This window comes from Podarcis filfolensis (assembly GCF_964270895.1).
Source record: "Podarcis filfolensis genome assembly, chromosome: 3".
Taxonomy (NCBI): domain Eukaryota; kingdom Metazoa; phylum Chordata; class Lepidosauria; order Squamata; family Lacertidae; genus Podarcis; species Podarcis filfolensis.
The window spans coordinates 62718222-62740410 of record NC_139606.1 but is presented as its reverse complement, the minus strand read 5'-3'; the positions used below and the strand labels follow the sequence as shown (position 1 = coordinate 62740410).

Below are 22189 nucleotides of genomic sequence, written 5' to 3'. Positions count from 1 at the left end.
ACAGCTACTAATCCTTCAGAATCAAGTGGAACAGCATTGGAGAGAAAAAGAGACTGAAACAGAAGCCTTTCATGTCTGACTTCATAGGTCATCCACCCCATGCTATGTGCTTTTTTCCTGTGAATCTCTCAGCTAAGTACTTCCAGCAACAGCAGTTCAAGAACACTGAACAAGAAAAATCAACAAAGTACAAGACACAATGAACCATCTAGAAATACCACTTAGCTGGCACACTGCAAAGCCCAGCACTGGGTAGCAGCTCTCTTTGCTGTAAACAACTCATTACAGCATCCATTTTGAACAAAACGGGGAGCGTTCAAGATTCACCATCCTTGAGAATCATACATAATAAGACTAGAGTTAAATTTCGCAGGAGAAAATTAGGTCTATGTAAAATATAGATTGTCAGATTATGAGACAGGAAATGTTCCCTGCTGGAAACCCTGCAGTGCCACTACTAGTCAGCTGTAGACAATACTGAGCTAAATGGACCAATTGTTTGACTCTGTTTGAAGTAGCTTCCTTATTGTAGCATTGCTTTGTTCCCATGTACAGTAGTATGCATGTTCTGTTTCTTTTAGCCTCCTTTTCTCTGTTGCTACAGGCTTGCAGGTTTCTGGGTCATAGTTAATCATGCAATTTTTTTGAATAATGATCATCATTAGATGAGACTGGACACCAGGTGTGGTATCCACTTGGGCCGTGTAACCCCTGTGTGGCAAAGTAATACAAGCACAGTACCATTTGTGTGATCAGATTTGTAATCCATTTTGCTCTGCTCCTCCTTGCTGGAGTGGAGCAAATGGCAAAAAATAAGAACTTGCGCTATCTTAGACATGTAGCCCACAATGGAAAGCGTTTGCTTGCCATCTACCCTCAAATGGTATAAGGCAGCTTCCTATTTTCATGTCTAAAGGACCAATATGAAATTACTTGGGTGCTTCGACAGTGAGATAAAGCCCTCTTCGATGGACCTCCACTATCTGAGATGTGGTAGTTGGGTACATGGAAGAAATCTGCTCCCTGGCCCCCACCATCTGACTTTGCTTGCACACCTTCAGACCTTGATTCATTAAAAAGTCTGCATTTTCAAATGTTCAATTGTGTGCCCAACTTCTGCACTTAGCTAGTTCTGTTCCTTGGAGAAGACGACACCAAGCCCCACTGGATTCTTGGGGTGGAGAACCTGTGGCCCTTCTGATGTTGCTAGACTACCAGTACCATGAACCATGCTGACTGGGGCTGGTGGGAGTTGGAGTCTAGCAATATCTGGACAGGCTCAAGTTCCCCATGTGTTATGCAAGGCTGCCCCCTGCCCCAGTCCAACAGCATTTTACAGTGTGATAAACCAAGCTCCCCCAACCTGCTACCCCCCAATGTGTTGAACTACAACTCCCATCATCCCTGACCCTAGGTATTGTTGGCTGGGGCTTTAGTCCAAAACAGCTAAAAGGCACCAGGTTGCAAAAGACTGCGGGAAACTGAGGCAGAACCAAATTCTCACTCAGTTAAAGACTCAAGATGTGGAAGACACTTATTACCCATATAGGAATGAGCTAAAAAAATATTTTTTGTTAATGACTGCATTGTTTAAATTGCTGTTGTAAATTATATCAAATTATTTGCAAAAACTTCAAACAGCTTTACAAAGGATTTTATCTTAGTCCTATCAAATGTTCTCACTTTCAGGAGTATAGATTGTTATCGCCTTTTTTTCACTTTTTTGTTCTAGCAAATAATTCCTTCTGTCTTCGGCTCTCGATTTTGTCCTTATCATCACCCTCACTAACACATTAATGAAAGTCATATTAACTCTATTTTCTTTTATTTGTATTCACTTTACTGAAAAACTTGCCTTTGATCTGCATCGAGTTGCACTAATGATTTTGCCACAAACAAAATCACATTATGCTGTTAGCAGATTTAAATGTTAATAACTTATGGCTGATCAAATCACACTGACAAAAAAGCCCAGCCAGTGGAATTTTCAGCCACGGAATACTTGTAATAAATTTATTAAACGTTAAGGGAGCTAATTAATGAATACTGTATCAGAATTATAGATGAATAATGGCTTGACTATCTTGAAGAAACAGGTCATTAATAAAGTTTGCATGCAGTTTCTGATGCACATGAGGAAATTTTAAACAGAAAAAGTTAAGGTTACTGTTTAGGGGTTAAGATAAGGTATCCAATTGTCTATGTTGTTGTTGTTTTACTTTTATGTTGTTACTTTTGTTGTTGTTGATACTTTTGTTATTTAACAATGAATTGATTTCCTCCCCTATCTCCTACATTACACAAACCAGACGTATCCAATTTCACATGAGTAAAAAAAATAAATAGCAATATCAAACATCAACTTCTATTTTGAAATGTCTCTATTTTGTTTTGGTGCCCCTACTTTGCAGGTGTCCTAAACACACGTTTACCAGTAATTTCCCTATAGGGTAATCCAAGGCATCACCATTCACTTTTGTGCTTCTTCTGACCCGCTGGGGCACTCTTTGCACTGAAAACAACAAAGAGGAAAAATAAAATAAACACTACGCACACAGTATCCCTCCATAATCTCAGGGTTTAAAAGGACAATTTGGGAACTGAGGCAGAACCTTAAAACATTGAATTCTCTAGGATGACAGAGAACACCAGACCAGCATACAGCAGCCAACTGACCCTGTTTCTCTTTTGTGGGATATTTAAAACACAGTCAAACCAACAGTTCATGTTTTGCTAGATAAGCACCTGACAGGAGCTGAAGCTCAGAGTTTTCCTGTAAACTTGCTAGACAGAACCCTGTGAGAGACACTCCCACTGTGCACTGACAGGGGTAGGGCGTAGCTATATATTCTCCTACCTGCTTGGGCACACCCCTTTCCTCTTTCCATCTCTTTCTGTTCTGCCAACAATGTGAGAACATCTGCCATGTCTGAGCTCCACATTTTAAGCTAGAATCAAGTATGTCTTTGTAACTGAATTAACATTTTAAGCCTGCTTGAACAAAGCTGCTGTATCTGTTACTCTTCAACAGGTATTCCGAATGAGTAAATGGTATTTTTACATTTTACTGTTGTTGTTTTAATGAGGAGATAAGGGGTAAATATCAGGAAAATCCAGTCTGCCTTAAAGCATCCTGGATTACTTAAACTAAAAAGCTAAAACTAGCCTATACAGTGGTACCTCGGGTTACATACGCTTCAGGTTACATACACTTCAGGTTACAGATTCCGCTAACCCAGAAATAGTGCTTCAGGTTAAGAACTTTGCTTCAGGATGAGAACAGAAATCATGCTCTGGCAGTGCGGCAGCAGCAGGAGGCCCCATTAGCTAAAGTGGCACTTCAGGTTAAGAACAGTTTCAGGTTAAGAACGGACCTCCGGAACGAATTAAGTACTTAACCCGAGGTACCACTGTATCAGTTTCCTTTTAAGTTGCAAAGGGATGGCACTCTGCTGAACTCACAAACATGAGGAAGGAAGGCTAATAAATATATCCTCTACTAGCATTTATTCACATCCCAACAATTTTCATATACTCTCAGCCCTAGTCCATGTCCTTTTGTGATTGTGACAGTTTTAAGGGGATATCAGACATATTCTCTCTCTCTCTCTCTCTCTCTCTCTCTCTCTCTCTCTCTCTCACACACACACACACACACACACACACACACACGCCTGGGAATTACAAGATGGGAGAATAATGTTGCACTCAGGTCCTGCTTGCTTGCAGGCTTCCTATAGGCATTTGGTTTGCTGCCGCGAAAGCAGAATGCTCAGCTAGATCCAGGAGGGCTCTTTTAAGAGGAGCCTCTTCTTAAGGAGCAATAGCAGCAAGGAAAAAGCTGGCACTTGGAAAAGGAAAGTCTCTTGTTCCCCATTTGCTGCATTAAAAGTGCTGCTCTCATGTTGCCTACAGTAGCCTGGAGGTAAGGCCAGCTCCATTAGCATCTTCTAGAATTACTGCAGAACACAATTAAGAAAAATTGTAATAACAAGGAGTAAACATAAATGAAAATGAAGCACAATGCACATCTCTAATTATGCTGATTTGTCCTGGTTCCTTCCCACTGGCTTTGGGAACCAGACTCAACTTCCTAGCAGGAGAAGCAGCAGTAATAGGAAATAACAGCTCACTCATTAAACTAAATATTTGAAGATGATCTGCGGGCTGCTACATTAGCGTATCTTACTATAGAATTTATTATCATTTTAGGTTTTTTTATCAGGGCTCGTGGTCCATTTGTTGAAGAATGCATAAGCAAGCAAGAAAATGAAACTAAGCATCCATTTTAAAAATTGTTGTTTTCACTAAACCATTCCTTGGCGTATTTTTTTTTTTTTTTTTTTTACTTTGATGGTTAACTTTTCATGCTGCCCCTCATCCCACTTCTGGTGGTTTTCATCTGAATTTGACCTTGCTTAAAAGAACAGTACATGTTTCATATTAATACATAGCATCATAGCTATTTGCCATATACATCATGCAAGCAATGATAAATCTCTTCCAGAAAGATCAAGGCTGGCTAATTTCTTTAGTGTTTGGTTTGGTCTCTTTCTTGCATTAACAGCGGCCATTGTCCTACCCTACTGGTAGGGCTGTCAGAGGACAATCCTGTTGGAAGGAGTCTTCTATTTGAAATGCTGTCCACTGAAAGCCTGTTTTCAAGACAATGAGCCACAATAAGGTGGATCAGGGCCCTTGAAGTTTCCTATCTTTTCCAAGTACTGAGTGGGCACATATAGCACCTGGTCACAGACATACTTAACATGGTGAAATGTATTTCTGTTGAAATTATAGGCATTACGTTACTTCTTAATTCTCATATCTACATATAAATTAGCATATGCAAATGGCTCCCCAACTGGAAGAGCATTCTAGTACAGGATATGAGGAATATGAGTTTGGATTTGATATTCCACATTTCACTCCCTTTAAGGAGTCTCAAAGCGGCTAACATTCTCCTTTCCCTTCCTCCCCCACAACAAACACTCTGTGAGGTGAGTGGGGCTGAGAGACTTCAGAGAAGTGTGACTGGCCCAAGGTCACCCAGCAGCTGCATGTGGAGGAGCGGAGACGCGAACCCGGTTCCCCAGATTACGAGACTACCGCTCTTAACCACTACACCACACTGGCTCTCCAAAGCTGGGGACAGGGGCATGGCACTCACTTTGGGGACAGGGGCATGGCATTCACTTTGGGTTCAACTATTTGTAATGAGTGCAAAGTGAGCTATCTTATCAGCCATGTGGGGGGAGTTATGTAAGGGGGTATCCACACCAACATCAGTCTCTGGGAAGTGCAACTCATGCATACCTCCCTTCCTTTATAAAAAAAAGATATTATGCAATTTAGACTTCTAAAAGATTGGCTGCTCCAGTTCATATTTTGTTTTTCATCCCTCTTCTGCAAGGCTGATAAGCACAGAAGATTTTAAGGTATACAAGCTGGGGTCCTTCTCAGCTTGTATACCTTAAAAGGTATTTCTGTTGCATGTTTGAACAGCACCAATTGCCCAAACACCATCATGTTCTACTTCAAGCAGCATTCACAGCCCTCATTTGTGCATACAGAGTAAAAAGATGAGGTTGCAAGTTAGTTTGGTTATTTTGAAGCCAACAGAGATTATTTTTACATTCGTGTCATTTAGTGAGCACTTGGGCCCTTATCCCAGTACCCTGGAAGTAATTTCCATTACAATCAATGGGCTTTATTTCCAATGAATGTGTTCAAGCCTGGGATGTTAAATGTTAAGGATCTCCACCTTACTTGTTACTATTATTAATTATAATGCATTTCAAAATTCTATACACTGAGTCCGCTTTTGTATCTGAATTCTTTTCCTTTTTATTTTAAACCACACTGACACACAGAAACAGGCTCATGCAACTTGACTGATATTGCATATTTGTGCAGTCTATTGTGCTGGGCAATCTATTTATGGCATAATGGAAAAGGAGAACTAGACTGATGGGAGGTGAGTGCTTGGCAGTTGCAGATGCAATCTCACAATCAATATTCCAGTCATGAACAATCTGACAAAATGCAGTAAAAACAAGGATGTACAGGCTTGTGTTATTTTGTTATGAACTAGGACATTCAAAAGCAGCCTAAGGAAGGAGAAAACCCAACTCCCAATGAATTCTAAAGAAATCAGGCTGCTTAATCCACTCCCCAAGCCAGAAAGCAAAATCTCAATGTATTCTTTTTGAATTCCAGTCAAGGTATATTCCTCTGTGATTATCTTTTGCACAATTCAGGGAGAACAGGATACTGAGCATGGACCTGTGAAATCTGGGTTCAATCCAACCATTTTAAAAATTGACTTTGTAGTTGAGATAGCTCCTTCCTCTCCTGTGCTGCTATGGGAGCCTTAGTAAGTTTATTTACAAATATGTCCTAATGATTCAAAGGTTTGGCCACATATGTAGCTCATTGCTGTACATACTTACACAGATATAAGAAATTGTGCAAAAGATTGCAGCCTTAAATACAACTCCTTTTTCCATAAAATGAGAACACTGGCCTACTTTGCAAGTTTATTGTTAGGAAGAATTAAAAAAAAAGAAATTTAAATCTTTTTGCAAGCTGAACAGCAATAAAGATATGCCATTATCCAACATGTTCCTCAGGGAAGGAAAAGCATTTCAATTCTACCTTTCAGTTGACTTTAAACTTGTCAAGATCTGTCAATACTGCTGTCAATGTCATGATGACCTTGTTTTTCGGCATCCAAATAATACAGTTAACACACACTTTTACATTGCTCTGACCATATGAACAGTTAGATGGGAAAATATAATTTAGAGCTCTGGAATAACAGCTTTTTGGTAACTGGTTTAAAACTCCTTCTGATCTATCAGTGTGGGAGTCTGATCTTAGGTAATGCAAAGCTGAGATATTTCAAATGCAAATGAGTAAGTTTTACAGTAATACTACAAAGCAATGCAATCAGACCGATGAGATGGAAGTCATCAGAGGTCATCTGCTGGAAGAAAGCAGGCCCATAAATGCAGGCAGCAGATCTCCAGAGAGCAACTTGAACAGCCTCCCACAAGGTGGCTCCCCCTAGTTTCATCTTTCACTTCCATTTCATATATAGAGCACCCTGTAAAACATTCATCTCAGACACTATGCATGCAAGTGAATTGCCCATTCAGGAAAATATCCATAGATATAAGGACCTCCCCCCCAGTTCCCTTACCATTCATTTATTCACAGTAGTCAAGGTGGTCAACCCAGAAGGATATATTTGTCTGTGATGGATGGAGCTGGTGATAAGTGTAGTCCAAAGCATATGAAGCCAACCAGGATGGAGAAGGAAGGACTTAGGGTATCTTGCCCATTGTGGGAATGTTTAGGAAATGACCCTGATGACTTCTTCCTCTATAGTTGGTTTTAAGATGGAGTAGGAAGATCTTTTCTCTAACTTCTTTTAGTCATTAATAGCTGTACTAAATCAACAACTCAGCAGGGATAAGGCAATTTTCTTTCTTGACGAAACCTTTGCTTTCATTGCTCTCTGAAAGCAAGACAAGGTCTATTAAAATAACATTAAGGGAAGAGCTGCCAGCTCAAATTAGGAAAGTTTCAAACATCTTGAAACAGAGGGGGGGATATGATTAACAGGCTGATCGGATAAGTAAGGAGGAGGAACAACTAGCATGAACAACCTTCGTGCTTAATTATATCTTCCTTCCTCTCTTTCAGTTTAGCCGCTTTAATTACATGTGTTTCGGAATATAAACATATGTTCATTGTGCACACACATTCACACTCTTTATTATAATGGGCATCGCCTCAATTTTGTTTTGTTTTTAACCCAACAACTCTAAAGCTTCATTCTATTGCCTTCCCACCCACCCGAAAAAATGCATGTGCCAGAAAAATAAGCATTTTCAAAGACAGTTACAACCTAACCCTGAACACCCACACTTAAATCGAATGCACACAAGGCTAAAAGTGTGCAAGACAGAGTCCCTGATGATTTTGCTTCCTTCTCCACCATGAGAAAAGGCAGAGATCGGCCATCCTAGAAGGGGGCAGCATTCAAGGGGTCAGTGGATGCAGTGGCAGAGAGCAGGTGGGGGCATGTCTAGTGCGCATCCCGGGGGCATGGTGCGTACCCTGGGGGCGTGGCACGCCACCCAAAGGGGTGTGGTACCCAGTGGGGGGAGGGCAGCCACGATGGCACCCCACTGGGATTGTGGTGCTGGGGGCAATGCGCTCCCCCTGCCCCCTTCTTCCTCCGCCAGTGAGTGGATGGACAGGGCCCACCAACTTGAAATTATGAACAGAGGTCTGACATTGGTGAAACAGATCCAGTGCTGGATCCCACCACTCTGATGGTGACAGCTCCTCCAATGTTGTGGACCAACTGATGGGGCTCTCGTGTCAAAAAGGCTAAGAAGTAAACTGCTGGCATCCAAATGACCCCAAGCCCTTCCAATACCTTGCCATGCCTCCACCAATCAGAGAGAAATTTGGAAATGCTTCTGAGCATGTCTAAACCTCTGTCCCCCACTAAAAGAAATTGTTTTTGTATAATTGGAGACATTCCAATTTGAGTGTTCCTCTGCCCCCCTCCCCTTCTGCTCTGCTGCACACACACACAAACATCCTTAGGATTTCCTAAAACTAAGGCTGAAAAAATAAGTTTCTATGTTATGTTGCAGTGCTAAGCACAAAGCACATTCCACTGAAATCAACTGAATCCACTTCAACCAAAAAGAAATTGAATCTATTTCCAGCTAAATTATCAGACCACAGCCAAAGGTCATCTAGCCCAACCTCCTGCCAAACAATATTTTCCTGTAGTCAATTGAGTGAGAGAATGGACAGGCTGGAGAATAATGCTGTGCTCACAGTTGGAGGTACTGTCTTCAGATTTAGAGCAGCATTGTGGCAACCATTTTCAGTGCCAGGACTCAGCTCTGTAGTATACAGACCTGAAACAAATATTTTTTAATATATATATTTATTAAGTTTTACATAACAAATTTAAATTCAAACAAATCATCCACATCATCATTTAGGATTCCATTGACTTCCCTCCACCCTTCATATGTGGTGGATGTGCAAGATAACAAAAGCATTCTGGGAAATAATTTACCATAAACAAAGATTTCTTTTGAAAATGTGCAGAGTGCAGTTTCCTCCTAAATGAGGCACTATTGTAGGTCAGGTTTTCAGATCAGAGATTGCACCTTTCTTACAAGGTTCAGAGCTTCAAAACAACTGTCTTTTGTTTAACAAAGTGCAGACACACCGTTTAAGAATATGAAACCAATTCTGGTACACTGCTGGTTTTTGTGCCTTGTCATGGAATTTGTTCCTCTCCAAGCTCTACGCCCCTGCCATCCACTTTTCTTTTCAATGTGGGCTTGAGCCCAACTTTGAGCAATAGATTCCTGCATTGCAGGGGGTTGGTCTAAATGACCCTCGTGGTCCCTTCCAGCTCTAAAGTTCCGTGATTTTATGATTCTGCCTTAAACCAAAAGGTGGTGTGGTTGTTGTTGAAAATTCCTGAGGCCACGGTATTTGATTCAGAACTACAGGCTTCCTAGAATACTATGTTAACTAATTTAATAAAACACTGCCAGTCATCCAAAGAGCTCATATCAGCAATCTCCTCTTCCTCATAACCACTGAAACAGTCTCTGCCCCAGTAGCTTCATGTCCAAGCAAGGATATGAACTTACATTTCCCAGTGCAAGTCCCACACCCCATCCACTAAATTTCCCTGCCTCTTGAGGCGTCTGTGTTGCTGGTATATATGTTAATGTAACATAGTTTTGGCCCCTTGATCTTTTCCTTATGGATGAATGTCTTCAACACATGTGTGTTTATGTTGAAATCAATTCCAGTCATCGAACACAATAAACCCAGTAAGTGTTCCAGAAAAACATATTCTGGCAAAAGAAAAAGAAAGGAATTTGTTAGATTGTTGATTTTCTTCCCCATCTCCTGCAGGCTGAAGACTTCAAAAAAAGAAAAGAAAAAAGGTTACAAAACATTGCTATTTTTTTAAGATCCTTAAAACTCAAGAGCGGCTTCCGTCACCACCTGACAGAAGAGAGGCACACATTTTCAATCTGTTGAAAATAATTGTGTGGAAAAACTCGTTCGGTGGCTTCCAGACAAAATCCAATCAGTGTAATGGTTTTTGAGAACGAGGAACTGTATTCACATTTCATTCATGTAAAGAATGAGATAATAGAGGACTTTCATGGTGGATAAGCACCCTGCAGGTAGTGCAGTTTGCTGTACTGTATGCAGGGCCTTGCTGGGTCCATCGCATAAAGAAAAATCTCTCTTAATTTGTCCCCATCCCTCAGGCATCAAATACATTTTCTTCCAAAATGAATGGACTGAAGCAAGGATTGACAGCATTTGCACTTCAATGAGATTCCCTGTGAATGACAGCTCTGTTGCTTTGGGAAAACCAGCTGTGATTCTAGCATTCCTTTAATGCGATAAAATTGATGTAACCTGCCGATACCTGGGTCCTTGTCATGAAACCTGGGTAATTATTTCCTAAATCAAAAAAGAGGGAGAGAAAAGGGCTTTTCACATTCACCGTGCTCACTGTCTTCAGCTAATAAAAGGTTTAATTGAAAGCTAATAATTTCAAATCCAGCACAGCAGAATTAAGGCCTCCAAAAGTAGCATCACGTTCACTCCAAGTACTGCTACTCTAGCTCGAGTTGCCTGAGATTTTCATTTCAAACAGTGTTCTTTTGCCCCCTGTAGCAATTTATTCTTTTCAGACACAATAAGCCTGCAACTTATATGGGGGTTACCATAACCTCCAACATTTCTCCACTGAAAATAGGGGCTTCCTAAGGAAAAGTGGGACATTCTGGGATCAAATCAGAAACCAGGACAGCTTATCTAAATCAGGGACATCCCTGGAAAAATAGGGACACTTGGAAGCTCTGAGTTACATTCTGGGATCACACCTAAAGCCAAAATCACATATAGTCAGAACACATTGGGTCCAATGGCAAGTGGTATTGCCAAAGTCTTTCTTCTCCAGATATCTACTTCCTTTCCACCCTCTTTTAATTTTTTAAAAAATCTTTTGCCAAGCATGTAAAGCTGAATGCACACAAGTTAAATGTGTGTAAGTTGTGGGCTTACTGTACTCCAGGCAGGCCTGTGAAGGGGAGGGGGGCAGCCAAGTACACTTGCCCCAGGCCTTGGAGGACTAAGCCAGCTTGGGAGTCCTGCCAGGGACTGGCTTCTTCTCCTTCTCCTTCTTCTTTTTAATTTATAATTTTATTCTAGCAAGACTCCTACCATGCTTCAGAGAATCAAGAAGAAAATATCACATGTAGCAGCAGCCTATCAGGAGCTGCTATTGTTGCCCAAGCAGAAAAATGGAGAGGAGAAGAGAGGTGGAATGCAATTGGCAAATCCCAGTATACGGTTTCTGAGCTGTGTTCAGGTTGGCTGAGTAGAGCAGCCTTAAGGGGGGATTGTGGATTTGTTGTTTTTCTTATTTTTACTATGTAGTTTGTGGTTTTTAAATTACAATGTACCACCCTGAGATCTGCTGATAAAGGGTGCTATACAAATTTAGTAAATAATAATTGCGTGTGAAGACCCCCCAAAACCACCCCCAAATGAAGACACAAAAGACACAGATTTTAGTTTAACGTTTTTGGCATTAAATGTTGTCTACAACTTTATTGATTACAGCATGTGAGTGGTTGCTTAGGCATTGGTTCCAGACCACCTGAACCTGCATGGTGGCAGGAACAGGACTGACACTGGGCATCACCATATGTCAGTAAGGGAAAGTAACCTGGGGGAGCAAGAAATGGCTCACCCCAGATGCTCCCAGGGGCTCTGGCGTGGCCCTAGCCCCTTGACAGGGTTCGGGCAAAAGCAAGGTGAGCCCCTGGATTCCTTTAATGGAATTCCCTAGCAGCAGCAATGGAGGGGCAGGCACAGCCAACCACATCCCCTCCCCAAAACATTGAACCAAATGCCTAACCACCAACCTTACAAAGTTGTGACGATTTGCTACATGGTGGGCAAAAACCAAGTGGCACCAGCCAATCAGCCAAATGGCAAAATTCCTACTGGGCCCCTGCTCCAAAACAGATGACTCCTAGACAGGCATAGCAAGGCCATAAGAACAACCCTAAATAGAGAGAGAGGAGGGCGGGTGATCCGCTGCACGTTGCAAGAAAGTGAAACTCTCCAGCGACATGCAGCAGCTTAAGTAGCCCCTCAGCAGCCAATAGCCAACCCAACTGACCAAATTTCTGCCTCAGCAACAGAGGGGCAACCAATGGGGTGTTGTGGCCATCCAAACGGTTCCGCCCCACAACAGGGAGGCAGTTTCTGGTGATCTCACCGCAACACATGCCCTCCATGATGGAGGATCTGACTAATAAAGTTGTGGAGGTCCCAGTTATAAAGAGAATGACTTGAATTCATTGAACACATTTTATGAATGTGGTTTATACTTAATGACAAAAGGATACCCAAATATATTTCTTCCAGTTTCCACAACTCACCCATACTTGCAAGCTACAGTGGTACCTTGTTTTCAGAACAGCTTAGTTTATGAACAACTTGGATTAAGAATGCTGCAAACCCAGAAGTAGGTGTTTTGGTTTGTGAACTTTGCCTTGGAAGCAGAACATGTTCTGCTTCCTGTCGAGTGTGTTCAATTTGTAAATTGAGTCCCCCACTGCTATGGGAAAGCATGCCTTGGTTTAAGAATGCTTTGGTTTAAGAACGGACCTCCGGAACAGATTAAGTCTGTAAACCAAGGTACCACTGCATTGGTAATAATATTACAGTTGGATTTGCTTTATTTACTTGGCTTACCATTTCTACATGAATAGGACAGTTTATGTAAAAAATACCACAAAAAATACCAGGCTCCAGCATGCCTTTTTCCACAGTGCTTCCTGTTACTCCTCAAGGTCTAGATGTGTAGGTAGAGAGTAACCTCCCTGCCCATTGTTCTGCACAAAGATGATAGTCAATGACTAGGCACAGTCCATGGCCTAATACTTGGTTGTAATTGGTCTTATCTAGAAGAGGATTCCAGCAGATGGGCGACAAAGGACAACAAGGGAAACAAAAATAAATGTAGTTTAGAAAAAGAACATCCAGTGGTTTGGCAACCCATCAACTCCATTTTAATCCCTTTAGCTTTGTGTTCATCACAGAGGCTGTAAAAGGTAGCATACAGTGAATAAAAAGAATTGCAGAAGAGTCAGCAAGAACGTTTTCAGATGGGACTTTTAAAGGTCACTAAAACATAAGGGTTTTAAAAGTCTTCTAGCAAGTCATGGAAACTAGAGCTTCAGTTTCCTGTGAACATTTTTGGCAGTCCTGAAAAATGCCTCCCTTCTAAAATGCTCTTAAAAAATAAATAAATCCCCTCATTTTTAAAACTAAAAATAAATGGCAGTAAATTGTAATACAAGCTTATAATTGTTTGTGTTAATCCATAACATAAGTGAGATACAGAGGTTAAAAAACATACTGTACAGAGTAAATGCCATATGCTTTATACAAGGGAGGAGGGAAACTGAAGAGAAGTAGTGAACATTTGCCGTCATCTATTACCCATCTCCCAGCAAGTTATATGGTTGCACTTTGTTATTCCAATCCATAATAAACAATGACAATCTATCAATAAAGCTCTTACTCCCTTGCCAACCTTCTCTGTTTTTGATCCTGTCCGTCAGCTTCAGCATGTATCCCATATCCCATTCAACCATCTTCTTGTGTCAGAGATTCTTTCTGTTCCCACTTTTGGCAGACTGCCATCCTGACAGCCGTAAATACATAAGTAAGCATTTCTCTATTCACCCTGTTTACTTCATTTTCTGTGTTACCAAACAAAATGATTAATGGGGCCTGCTTTGTTACAACCTGTCATTTCCTTGGTGTTCACCAACACTAACTCCCAGAACAACTTAGTACGCATACACCAAACGTGATATTTCCACTCCTGTTGTCCCACATCTCCAAGATTTGTCATCTGCTCTGGGATAAATGTGAAATCAATCCTTTGATATGTTTCTGTACACCTTTTCCTTGCCCTGACTTCCTCTCACTCTCACTTTTCTAACACTTCCGAATACAAAAGCATCAGCATCAGTGTAAGCAGATGCCTTCATCTGCCCCAGCTACAACAAAACATGTCTTTCCCATATAGGTAGGGTTGCCATATTTCAAACTGTGAAAATCTAGGCAGTTGTTGAGCTTCTTTTAGTTTTGCCCAAAGTTGTTGAGCTCTTTAGGGACGCGGGTGGCGCTGTGGGTTAAATCACAGAGCCTAGGACTTGCCGATCAGAAGGTTGGCGGTTCAAATCCCCGTGATGGGGTGAGCTCCCGTTGCTTGGTCCCTGCTCCTGCCAACCTAGCAGTTCGAAAGCACATCAAAGTGCAAGTAGATAAATAGGTACCACTCCAGCGGGAACGTAAACGGCATTTCTGTGTACTGCTCTGGTTCGCCAGAAGCGGCTTAGTCATGCTGGCCACATGACCCGGAAACTGTACGCTGGCTCCCTTGGCCAATAAAGCGAGATGAGCGCCGCAATCCCAGAGTTGGTCACGACTGGACCTAATCGTCAGGGGTCCCTTTACCTTTCCCTTTACCTTGTTGAGCTCTTTGCCACTTTTGAGCTACTTTTATGGGAAAACTGCAAAAACGGCACTGCCAACATGTCCGGATTTTCCCAGACATTTTCCTGATTTCTGCCCAGACACTGCTCCCGACTGCTGTATTCCAAATATGCCCTGGAAAATCCGGATGTATGGCAACCCTATGTACAGGTCTCTACAGCCACAGCAGGCACCGTAACTCTCCACTGCCCAAAGATGCATGAAACATTGTTTCATGAAACAGACAGATGCCAACCACTCAGAAGTAAGTCTCATTGAATTCAGTTGGGTTTACTCCCAAGTAAGTATGATTAGGATTGCAGCCTTGTTATCCTGGTTTCACAGTTAACTATAAACTTAATCCTGTCTTGGTTTCCTAACTCAGGTGTCTGAGAAGGACAATTTAGCATCCTGTTGATGTTTTGCTCTTTGTTTTCTTGGATTGCATACATTCCTGCGGGCATATTAAACATTTACAGGCACTCTCCTTCAATTAGTGTAACACAGTTAAGTCCTTTCTGCAATGCAACATTTTATTCCATAAATATTTATTTATTTTTTTAAAAAAAGAAAATGGTGGTGCTTGCATCTGCTGAAACATAATGCTCAAGTTAATTTATGCTTAGTTTGATCACACAGGGTTCCATATTGTTCAATGCTCTCTGAACTTCCCCATTTGAGCCACCCACCTTGAATGCGCAAGCCAGCACAAAGGCAACACCCAGGGAAAACAATTAAAAGGTGATTATTTGCACAGTGTGTGGGTGTTTTTTTGAGGGGAGGAGAATCTACTCTTCTCTTATTGGTTATTTCTACCTACAAATTTAAACTAGAGATCACTACATGGACAGTTAATATTTCTTTTCCTGTTTTCATATTTGCCTTCTTCCCTCACTCTACATAAGTGGAGATATTTAGAAAAGGAAAGCCCTTTCATCCATGTTTCCACCTCACAAACAGACATTTGGAAGCCTGCAAGGAGGAGGAGGGAAGTTTGAGGCAGTTTCTGCCTACTTCAAAGTTAACTGAGTTATTGAATTCTTGGCCTGGGGCCACCTTTGCAAAGCTGAGAAATGGTTGTGGGCACCATGCACAACACACACCACAATCTATTTTATTGGCTGCAATATAATGTTTCTTGAAAGTTTAATATCAGTTGAGTGGTGAGGATAGGAGCCCTGTGGAAAACAGGGCAGCCCTCTGTGGGTGCATTTGTGCCCCCAGATCCCAGGTTGGTGCCCCCTGCATTAACCATTAGGTTGCTATCATGGCACAACTATGGCAAAAGAAGCTTGACTGATGGGTTCCCCCCCAACCAAAACAATCAAAACTTGAACTACACCTTTGGGGTGATTTCAGGCATTTTCATAAATTTGCATGGGTGGGTGTATTTTCTCTAAGAGTCAAAATGGATTTTTTAAATGCACAAATAAGGCTGCACTGTATTAATAAGATAAACACTTCTCTGACTTAAGGATAGCTTTAAGGATAGTGTGTGTACAGGTTGTTGTATTTTTGAGGTAGTGCACAGCATTTGCCCAGCTATCCTGCTATCTGTTCTCCTTTGCCTCATTATGCGTTTCCTCATTAGTTCGTTCCTTGCCATTGTTGCTCAGCAATTCTTTACAGTAGGTGGTCATTGCTTTTATTTTATTTGTCCTTCTGCTTTGTTTCTCTTGGGAAAGGCTCCAGGTGTTCTGTCTATCATGTTCATCCTTGCTCTGTCTGGAACACCACATCCAGGACTGACAGCCTGGTTAAAGAGGAGCTCAAAATGAGGAGAATCTCCTTAATTGCCTGTATTTTGGCTTTCAAAAACAGCTTTCACACCTAAAGCTGGACTGGCTCACATCTGGGGCTGTCAGGTTTTTGGCTTGCAAATGAAGAAATCAGCTGCACCCGCTTCCCTCAGGGTTATCTGGGGGAAAGCTAAATTTGATGCATAAAGTGAAAACACACAGCCTAATTTCCATAGAGAATACAAACAACATATTTCCTTAATATGAACTCATATGAATTATTTTGAGTTATTGGTGCCCTCCCCCACCCTCCACTTTTAAGAACAAATAAACAAAAAAATCTGGAGGTGTGCCTAAGTGGAGGCCATTTTGGTCTGAGAATAATGTAGAAATCTCAGTTATTCTGTCCCTCAGTGGGTGTTTACTGAATGTTGTTCATTTATTTAAGGGTGCAAGTCTATGGTCTTTGGAAAGTTACCAGGATACAGGTCTATTACTATTACGATGATCAACATCACCATCCTCATAATAACCATCACACCAGCAAAGTAGATCTATTAGAGCACAGCTGTGCAACAGAACCTCCTTTCCCTCTCCTCTCATGCCCCCTGCACCCTACTATGGGTTCCTCGACCCCCTGGAGCAGATTTGGGGAGGGTGCCTGGGTAGAGAAAAAGGAGAGGAAATTCCATGATGCAAGCATGCATTCTTGCACTAGTGGATCTACTTTGTGGCATCCCACCTATTGTTGTTGTTATTAATTATTACATACTATAATAGGTTTCTAAGCTACTACAGCGGTCTTCCCTTGACTGGCAGGGGAAACCTCTGCCACTATAGGTGCTTCACCAACAGTGTCCCATGGGTGGTAAGGGCAAAAGTGTAAGGGTGTTCTGGGGGCATGTCAGAGATGGACTGAGAGGGACTTTTAGATCCACCCATTCCAAAGTTCCCTAATTTCTCAGAAATGCACATCCAGTGCAATGGGGAAAACTCTGCCGGACCTTGAGCTGGCATAGTTATTTCCGCTATAATTTGAAAAGAAACAAATGGGTAATTTAAAAAGGTGGCAAGAGGTTGAAAGCTGCCCCTCCATCTTCCACCCTGGTTGGTGGGAGCCCAGCTGGGCTTAGGAAACAGTGGTCCTACTGCCACCAACTCTTTCTCTGTCTCATACGCCCCTCCCTAGGATTGCTCTGTTAAAACCTTTTAGAAACATGATTCTGTTTCCAAAGGTCAAGATGGCTTATAAAGGGTGTGTGAATCAATACAACAATTAAAATCACATTACAATAAAACAACCATCGAACCAAATAGAACCTTTTGGACTTACAAGCCCAGATCAGTCCTATCTCAATACTTGCTGACACTCTTAAATAAGGTTGATGAAGTATGTAATCTCTTCGATGGTTCTTCCACAAGAGGTTTTGTCCTTCTATACGCCTAATAATGCACTTTAATCATGTTTTCCAGTGGTTTACCTGGAATAGGCATTGAGCTAGCTGTTGCCATTGGGCTTATACTTATTCGTTCCCTGTAGGGAGTGGCAATGGAACTCTGCATGCAGCAGCTGTTCTGTTAAGTTGTGATCGTGAAAGGCAAAAGCGATCATAAATGTTTGACTAGAGGGAGCAAACCTCTGGTTGAGTGCATGGCATTTGAGACCTCCTTTTCTGCACACTGAATAATTAGTTTCGGTGCTAGGAGAGACTGTTTCTAGCTGTTAAGGGAGCAAAGTCTGGCTATCATATATTGTAAGTTTTCACAATTTATAAGGAAGTCATGGAAAGATTTGTTAGAAGTTCTGCTTTGAGGCATGATTTCCCTCTCCCATATATGGCTATCTCCAAGTTCAGTGCTAATGCCTTCCAGTGCAAACCTAGCCATGCCCACTCAGAAGTCAGTCTTATTAAATTCAATTTGCCAGGTAAATAGGGTTACTAGCCACAATGGCTATGCTCTGCATACAATATCAAAGACACCATGCCTCTGAATACCTGTTGTGGGGAAATTTGGTTGGGCGGAGTGCTGTTGTCCAACTTGCAAGCTTCCCACAGGCATCTGGTTGGCCATTGTGAGAATAGGATGCTGGACTAGATGGGCTGTCAGTTTGATCCAGCACGCTTACTTATGCTATTAGACATGGGTAGCAAACTAAGGCCCGGGGGCTGAATCCAGCCCAATCGCCTTCTGAATCCAGCCCACTGATGGTCTGGGAATCAGCGTGTTTTTACATGAGTAGAATGTGTCCTTTTATTTAAAATGCATCTCTGGGTTATTTGTGGGGCATAGAAATTCGTTCATTTCCCCCCCCCCCAAAAAAAATATAGTCTGGCCCCCCACAAGGTCTGAGGGACAGTGAACTGGCCCCCTGCTGAAAAAGTTTGCTGCCCCCTGCTATTAGAGTTAAGATTGCTACCTTAAGCAATTCCACACCTGTAGCAAAGAATGAGAGTCTTCCTCTTTTCTTTAATTACACATGAAGAGTCAGGTTGGAGCTAAGAAAATTGCAACCCCCATGGCATTGGTTGCCTAAAGCACTGCTTCACCTAGCTTCATGGTTAATGCTAGACCAGGCATGGCCAAACTTGGGATGTTTTGGGACTATAATTCCCATCATCCCTGGCCACTGGTCCTGTTAGCTAGTGATGATGGGAGTTGTAGTCCCAAAACAGCTGGAGGGCCATGTTTGGCCATGCCTATGCTAGACCTTTGCATGTTATATCTGCTTTCTACTTAGCAAACGACTGCAGCACGTGGAATATCTTCCCTGCAGCATAATAAACATCCAGCTAGTTTTTGAGTAGCAGATGTCAAACTACATCTCACACACATGCTTCTTGGGCTATCTTTAGCTGTCACTGGTGAAGCCAATAAGCTATATATTTGGATTCCACTTTCACCTGAAAAACAGACTATTCAAAAGTGGCTTATCCGTATCTTTATTCTTATAACTTGCCAGATGGAACAAAAAATGAAAGACTGAAATAGTACCTGTCTCTCCCTTCAATCCTGTTCACTTTCTCCCCCCCCCCCCAATTTGTTTTATAACGGGAAGCCTTGCAGAGAGGAAGCCTGATAAATAGAGCCAAGGGAATGATGGCTGTTTTGCTACTATGCTGCAGTTATAGCCTTCTAAATCATAAAATGTTAACAGCAAAACTAAATTTAGACATGTTGATAGCTGAAACCATACAGCAATATGGCACAGCCATTGCCTGCTATGCTTTGAGGACCCCCCAAAAACTCCCTCCTATACCATTAATATATACTGGTTAAATCACTTTAATACTCCAGGTGTCTCGCCCACCCCAACTCTTTGCCCACTGACCTCCTTTTTCTATTCTCTGCCCTCCGCCTTCAATTGTCACAATGGTAAAACTAGGAGGATGAAAAACAAATCAGACAGACTGTCAATTTCCAGGGATGTTCTATACATAAATCAAGTTCAATAATCTTCTCACCTGAATATTTCAGCTTTAGTAAAACAACAACAACAACAATAACAACAACCTGTCTTGTGATGTTAAACAGGGCTGGTCTGGAGCAATTTGGGTTTTTGTCCAAAGGTTTCAGAAGAGCAGTAAGAGTCTATAAGCACTACAGTACAGCTGCATTTTTTTAAAGCACCTTAAGACAAACAGCTTTAAAAGATTCCCTCCTCAGTACCTTGCCAGATGTGAAATTGTAACAGTGTTGTACACAAGGGAAAATACAAGGTCTTGTATGAACCTTCAGGATTAGGAAATTATCATGTGGGAGAAGAAGAAAAGATAAATAAAGGCAGCAACCATGCACTTAGTAATATCAATATAAAAAAATATGCAGGACAATCCTATGCATGTGTCTTTGGATGCAAGACTAAGAGTTTGATAGGGATTACTCTCAGGTAAGTATCCAGAGTATTACAGCCTGTGAACAGGATTGCAGCCACAATCTCAAACAGCTGGAATACTGGAAAAATACAGATTCCTTCTCAATAGTCTGAGAACATATAAAGCAATTTATTTTTAAAAATTAAAAAAATAAAATACCAACAACATGCAAAGTTTACATTTGACTACCTTGGATTTTTGACAGCATATATTTCATGCCCAAAGTAACCAAGGCCAATACCTCAGTATCCTCTCCACTAACCACTAAGAGCCTGTTTTACTTGACTATCTAAGGATGGCCTGGACTGATGTTAAGAATGTCTCAATCTGAAGTTCATAAAAGCTCATAAGAGTTCAGCCAGGGTAATCACATCCTGAATTTTCCAGTCTCCCTCAGTTTAAGAATGCTATGCTTATAAGCAATGGCAAATCATTAAGTGAAGATCCCTCATTTATTTGATGATGGTACGGTCCCCATCTGGTGGTTTTTCTTATGCTGGGAAAAGCTATTAGATTTAGTAAATTGCAGAGTGAGCCAGGACATCTAGGTTCATTCCTGTCCCTATGTTTATAAGGACAGCCTTAATTGCTTCCTGCTTTAAAATGCTGAGAATAATACCCACCTTCTCTTGGAAAGTTCACAGAGGTATGCTATGTCCGTATAAGCTCATTCATTCTTGGGTACAGACCGTGGATGCGAAGGTGGAAAGAAGCCCTGAGTTCAAAGTAAAGATGCAGGAGAAATTCAGTTTGGTTTGCATTTTAATGAGAACCTATCTAATTCACACTTCCTGAAACAATTTGCTGAGGAAAATGCAGCTGTCCTTTGAAATGCACCCTTCTCTGAATTTTGCCATGCAGTTCTCTATCCGTAAACTGTATTAAAACATGTGCATTGGGGGAAAGTGTGCATAAAGATGCATATTTTAGTGAAAATGTATTAAATGTATTAAGGAAACTTGTAAAAGAAACATATTATGAGAAATAAGCACTAAAATGCTGACAAATTTTCATAAGGACTTTTTTAAAAATGCAACTTAATGTGGAGAACCTAATTGTCTCATTCAAAGGCCAGCCTGCTAGGGTAACTTAACTGTCCTTGAACTCCAGTTTCTTTTCTGTGAAGTGGGACTGCCAACTTCTAGTCTGGCCATCTAACTCAGAATCCTGAAGAACACAAATGTTTTTGGGACTTATAGGCCACAATTCTGTACTCCAATATCAAAACAGCATGATCAATGGTCCCAACAGCACAGCATTCTTCTAGAATGTGTCATCAACCTATGGCAGAAGAGCTCCCATCCTAGGATTTGTGTTTCCCAGCCAAATGGCCTTGTACTAATACTTGTTCAAGTACTAATATCACATCATTTAACATTTGTAAAGTGCTGTCAAGTGGTCAAAGCACTGTTCTTACTCATTATCTTGCAACTCTTGCATCAATCATAGAATTGTAGAGTTGGAAGGGACCACAAGGGTCATCTAAGTCCAACCCCCTTCAATGCAGGAATCTTTTGCCCAACGTGGGGCTTGAATCCACAACCTCATTTGGTGATTACTAGGGGTGCCCATTGGCTTTGTGTGTAACCCAAACAAGAAAAAATAGGGGTGATTCAGGTCATGTCATCGTAAGACACATTAACAAGGTGTCTTGAGGCAGATCAGCCCCCACTCTAAATTTCTGAGTTGTTTTTTCCCAAAAAAGTTCAATGCACAATTTTTTATTTTTTTATGAGAAAAGAAACCATGCTGACTTTAAAAAATCCCCAAAACTCAAGAAGTGGGGGGGGGGGAGGGGAGGATTTTTCATTTTGATGGACATGTCTGCTTTTAACCACAACAAAATATTTTATGAGGCCGCTCTAATCCCAATGATTTGCAGGAGGAATCTTGAAGTAAATAAGCAGGGTAGTTCCTCATCATTATTTCCAGAGTTTT

At 41.4% G+C, this 22189-nt stretch overlaps 1 long non-coding RNA gene across 3 annotated transcripts in view; it reads right to left on the bottom strand.

Moving 5' to 3' along the window:
* The window catches only part of LOC310760021, a 99414-nt gene that overhangs the window by 57765 nt on the left and 19460 nt on the right, over positions 1 to 22189 (bottom strand). The window contains exon 1 of one of the 3 annotated variants that reach the window (XR_014546692.1): positions 12894 to 13153. The exons of 1 other annotated variant lie outside the window; for it this stretch is intronic. This is a non-coding gene — a long non-coding RNA (uncharacterized lncRNA). Of the gene's footprint in view, positions 1 to 8862; positions 8922 to 12893; positions 13154 to 22189 lie in introns of those variants that run through there. One more of the 3 variants, XR_014546693.1, reaches the window with a different exon arrangement.